The following is a 5,740-nucleotide window of genomic DNA, read 5'->3' as shown; positions in this document are numbered from 1 at the left end:
TTATTTTTTTGTGCATGGAATCTTGTGCTGTGTCTGCCCCATTGTTCCTTGGGGGAGTTGATCTACTCTGGTTATTCATATTGCCAGAGTTTTTCCCTTGATTTTGCCTCATGTTTGTTTTTCACCATTGCCTCTGGCCATCCTCAGATTTGGGGAGGTGTCTCTCCCAGATTGGACCCCAGCAGGATCACTCTATTGTTGCGGGATCTTTGTAGGGAGTGACCCTGTGTAGTTCCTCTGGGGCTTCCCCAGCAAAGATTTCTGGTTGTGGTAGCAGCTCCAGAGTGTGACACCTGATCCAGCATCAGGGCCAGGGGTGGTGCACATGATTCTAGGAGTGCCTGATGCCCAGTGACTTTGGCACAAGGGGCCTAAGGCTCCAGCAGTCTTTGGCTAGGAGAAGGGCTCTGGAGGGCACCACGCTACCAGAGTCTCTAGCCAGACAAGCGGGTGGGTGTGGAGGCAGGGAAGGTACGGGAGGGAGGATGCAGGGTTGTGCAGCTCCTGGAGTTCCTTGTTAGGGTGTGGGGAGTTCCTCCGGTGGGGTAGCGGATCCTGGTGCAGCTCTTACTGGTCCGGCGGGTGCAGCTCTTCCAGAGGTCCGGGAGGGTGCTGATCGCGGATCCCGGTGCAGCTCTTCCAGAGGTCTGGGAGGGTGCCAATCCCAGTGCAGCTCTTCCCAACAAATAGTATTTTTTACAGAAATAGTCAACCTTATTATCTCAAATTTAGGCCACAAAAAGCTGCCTTCTCCAGGCACCACTACTTTCTCTAAACACCACGCAGCTTTCCAACATGCCTCTTGCCCAGTTACTTATACAAAGGCGATTCTCTGGAAAGATCGTCTGGCCTGGGAGGCTCTGGAGAGTGCCCTGCTGTGCCAGGCCACTCCCAGCCAGTTTTGCATTCAGCAGGCGCTGAGCTATTCTATTGTTTTCAATTTCATTTATTTCTGATTTAATTTTGGTTATTTCTTTTCTTCTGCTAGGTTTGGGATTAGAGTGTTCTTCCTTTTCCTAAAATGATTCATTAGGTTGTTGATATGATTTCTTTCTATTTTTTGGTTGTATGCATCTAATGCAATAAATTCTCCACTTAGGACTGGTTTTGCTGTATTCCAAGTTTTGGTAAGTTGTAGCTTCTTTATTGTTATGTTTGAGGAATTTAACAATTTCCTCCTTTATCTCTTCCTTAAGCCAACTGTCATTCAGCATAAGGTTGTTTAATTTCCATGTATTTGTGTGGGGATAAAGTTTTTGCTGGAGTTCAGTTCTACCTTTATTGCCTTATAGTCTGAGAAGATACAAGGTATAATTTCACTTCTTTTAAATTTGTTGAGGTTTGACTTGTATCCTAGGATATGATCTACTTTGGAGTGTGTTTCATGGACTGATGTGAAGAACATATATTCCTTAGCTTTTGGATGGTATGTTTTGTATGTATCTATTAAGCCCATTTGTTCTAGGGTCATGTATATTTAGTCTTTGTTTAGAGGATCTATCCAGTTCTGCCAGAGGAGTGTTAAAGTTCCTAGCTATTATGGTGTTGTGGGATATCATATTGTTTGAACCAGTAAAGGTCTGTTTCATAAATCTGGGAGCATTTAAGTTGGTTAATATTAAGTTAAATATTTATAATTGAAATGTCCTCCTGCTGTATTGTTCCCTTGACCAGTATGAGGTGACCATTTTTGTCTTTCTTAAACTATAGTTGCTTTAAATTCACTTGTATTTGAAAATAAGATTGCAACCTCTCCTTTTTTCTGATTTCCATTTTCCTGAAATACCTTTACTCTGAGTCTATATTTGTTTTTTTTTTGTTTTTTTTTTATTAAATTATAGCTGTGTACATTAGTATGATCATGAGGCACCATACACTTGGTTCATAGACCGTTTGACACATTTTCATCACACTAGTTAACATAGCTTTCGTGGCATTTTCAGGTTAAGCCAGTCTCCTGGAGACAGCATATAGATGGCTTGTGCTTTCTATTATCCAATCTGCCAGCCTATGCCTCTTCAGTGTGGAATTCAAGCCAAACCATTAACATTCATTGAGAGAATTGATTAAGTGTGGTGGAGTTCTATTCATCTTATTTTGTGAAAGTCCATTGATTAGTTTTATCTTTTGCATCACCCTGAAAGCTAGGTTTCATCCTTTAGTTCCTGGATGTTTAGTTTGCTGGTGGTCCATTCTGAGGGTCTGTGTGGAGAACAGGTCTAAGTATTTCCCATAGAGGTGGTGAACTTCTTCAATGTTTGCATATCGGTAAAAGATTTGATTTCTCCATCAATTTTGGGGGATAGCAGGATACAGAATTTTGGGGTTAAATTTGTTTTGTTTAAGAAGGGTAAAGGTAGATGACCATTCTCTTCTGGCTTGGAAAATTTCAGCTGAGATGTCTGTTGTCACCATGATGGATCTGCCCCTGTAGAATAGTTGGTGCTTACTTCTGGCAGCTTGCAGAATAATCTTCTCCTTTTTCTTGATTTGGGCAGATTCATGGCAATGTATCTTGAAGATGCTCTGTTTGTGTTGAGATTGCTGAGGCTTCGATATTCCTCTAAAAGTAGTGTGTCAGAAGCTTTAGTGAAACTTGGGAAATTTTCATTTATGATATCCTCCAGTAGGGCTTCCATTCCTTTGGGACGTTCTTCTTCCCCTTCAGTGACCCCTTTAATTCCTTTGTCTGAATGCTTCTTGAAGTCTCATAATTCTCTGAGTGAATGTTCTGCTTTCTCTCTCTTCTTTTCTGCCTCTTTACTTGCGTTAGCTCAAGGGCTTTATCCTCTAACTCTGAAATTCTTTCTTCTCTATGGTCTAATCTGTTATTGATACTTTCTAGTGCATCTTTAAGTTTCCTGATTGACTCTTTCAATTCCTTAAGCTCCACCATGTCCTTTCCTATTTTCTTCAAATCTTTCATCTACATTTTGGTTCTATTTTCCACTTTCTTATCAGTTCCCTTTATTTCCTTTGCCATTCATATTTTAAATTCCCTTTCTGTCATTTCCATTCATTCTTTATAAGTGGAATCCTCTGCAGTAGCTGCCTCAGGGTTCCTTATGGAAGGGGGTTGCTCTGTTTCAGTTTTTCATCTTAAATTCTTATTATATTATATTTTTAGCAAGTTTTAGAAACAGGTACCTCTCAGTAACATTTACAAACTATAACAGAAGGTCCATGCAATTTCCCAGAGTAAAAAGGAGGCTGAGTTGTCCTTACAAAATAGGCAGAAAATGAAAAGTGGAGAAAGAAAAATCCTACACATTTAAAAACCCATCTATCTAATTCCCTTGGGATTTCAGACTCTGCTCTTAACAGTAAATATTTTGGCATCAACTAAAACTGTAAGTTGCATTCATTATAGTACAGAGTGAAATGGCAATGAGCTTTGGCTTTCTCTGGTTGCAGGATTAAGACCACACTACTAATTAGCTATAACTCATTTGCCTCAGCAATTACCCACAATTATTCATAATCTCATGGGTAATGAAACACACAATGCATTTGGTCCATGCTACCTTTTGATACTGACCTCTTGGGTGAGAGGTCATCCAAGGCATGAAGAGGGGTGGGCTTTCAGCAGAGTCAGGGGGATTGGTAAGCAACATATGAAAATAATTTACCAGAGGCGGAGCAAGATGGCAGCCGAGTAACAGCTTCCTTGCATCTGGGCACCGTGAGTCTGGGGAGATAGGACTCCAGGCATCTCTGGCTGGTGGGATCTGCCCATCATCACCCCTGAGAGGATACAGGGAGTCAGCGAGAGACTTCTGGACCCCAAGAGGAGGACTAAAACAGTGGAAAACCGGCAAGTGGTCGCGTGTGTTCAATCCGTCTAAACCTGCCCGCAACTGTAAGTTCAGTAGCAGCGAGACTGCAAACCAGAAAGGCCTTACCTGTGAACTGTTTCGGTGTCTTTGGACTTGGCACTCAGCTGAACTGCCTTGGGAAGAGCCTGAGCCGGAGTGCGGAGAACTTTGGCCTTTGTTTAGGGCCCCAGTCTGAGCTGCTGAGCCAGACGGAGCTAATAGTGTTTGGCTCTGGGTCACAGACAGACATTGTGAGCGATCTGCCCCAGCAAGCTCCGCCCTCAGGGTTGCAGAGCTGGAATTGGGTGGGAGCTGGTAACCCAGCGACCAAGTAGCCTAAGGGTGGGGTCTGAGCCGCCTTGCAGCCCTAACCCTCGGGGGCAGAGGGAGACCAGTTTTGACACACAGGGTAAGTGGATAGCCACTTCAGCAGTGATTCCAGCGACAAGCACTTCCCTGAGAAAGCTTCTGCTCAGTATGTGAACAAGTTCAAAGTGCCTTTGAAGTGGGCTGAAGAGAGATTTAGGGTGTCTACCTGCTGGGGTTTGAGAAACAAGGAGCCTCCAGTCGTATCAGAACTGTGATTAACATCTCATACCCCAGAAGACCACGTGTCACCCAGACAATATTCAATAACATATACATACTGCTTTGTTTTGGGTTGTGTTTTTTTTTTTTTTTTTTTTTTTTTTGGTTTGGATGTTTTTTTGTTTATTTTGATGTGGATTTTGTTTTGTTTTTTAAGTTCAACCTTTTCCATACAGATCCTTTTTCTTTCTCAATTTTTCTAGTTTAATTATAACTTCCCATTGCTGCCTATTTCAATAATTAGAACTTCATTGTTGTTAGTGTTTCTACCGCTATTATTTGGTTTTTCCAGCCAATTTTATCCCGTAAAGTTTTCTGTTTGATTGTTTTGGTTTGATTTATAGCATTTTTGTCTTTCCTTTCTACTTGGTGGAGGTGGGGTACTGTGTCTGATCAGGTTAGCAAAGAGCTGCTGACCTCAAGGGAACCACCCAACTGGGCACCCCCAGAAGGTGGTTTTTTTTCAAGGTTGTATCAAAGTACCCTACTGTGCACCTATATTGCTCTGTCTCCCTCTTTCAGTGCCTCTCTTCTTTTTGTCAATATTCCTTTTACCCACCCCCTCTCCTTTCTCTATTATTCCTTTTTTTTCCTTATCACTCAGCCCTCCTTTCTTTCATCCCTTTTTTGCTCTTAAACCTTATCACCCTTCTGGTCCTGTAACCCTTACTCCACAGGCACGAGAACTTAAAGAGCAAGAAGAAGTGAAAGGAAAATTAGGGCAAGGAAACAGATAAAAGAAATCAACCATGAGGAAGAATCAGCAGAAAACTCCAGGCAACATGAAGAACCAGTCCAGAACAACCCCGCCAAGGGACCATGAGGTAGCTACTGCAGAGGATTCCACCTATACAGAAAAGTTAGGAATGACAGAAAGGGAATTTAGAATTCACATGTTGAAAACAATGAAAGAAATGATGGAAACAATGAAGGAAACTGCTAATAAAGTGGAAAATAACCAAAAGGAAATCCAAAAACAGAATCAAATAAGAGATGAACGATATGAAGAATATAAAAAGGATATAGCAGAGCTGAAGGAAATGAAACAGCCAATCAGGGAACTTAAAGATGCAATGGAAAGTATCAGCAACAGGTTAGACCATGCAGAAGAAAGAATTTCAGAGGTAGAAGACAAAGTTTTTGAGATAACTCTGATAGTAAAAGAGGCAGAAAAGAAGAGAGAGAAAGCAGAATGTTCACTGTCAGAATTATGGGACATTATGAAGCGTTCCAACATACGAGTTATAGGAATTCCAGAAGGGGAAGAAGAATGCCCCAGAGGAATGGAAGCCATACTAGAGAATATTATAAAAGAAAATTTCCCAAATATCACCAAA

This window comes from Nycticebus coucang, chromosome 2 (genome assembly GCF_027406575.1).
Source record: "Nycticebus coucang isolate mNycCou1 chromosome 2, mNycCou1.pri, whole genome shotgun sequence".
Taxonomy (NCBI): Eukaryota; Metazoa; Chordata; class Mammalia; order Primates; family Lorisidae; genus Nycticebus; species Nycticebus coucang.
The sequence above is the reverse complement of the archived record's forward strand: the minus strand, read 5'-3'. Positions refer to the sequence as shown.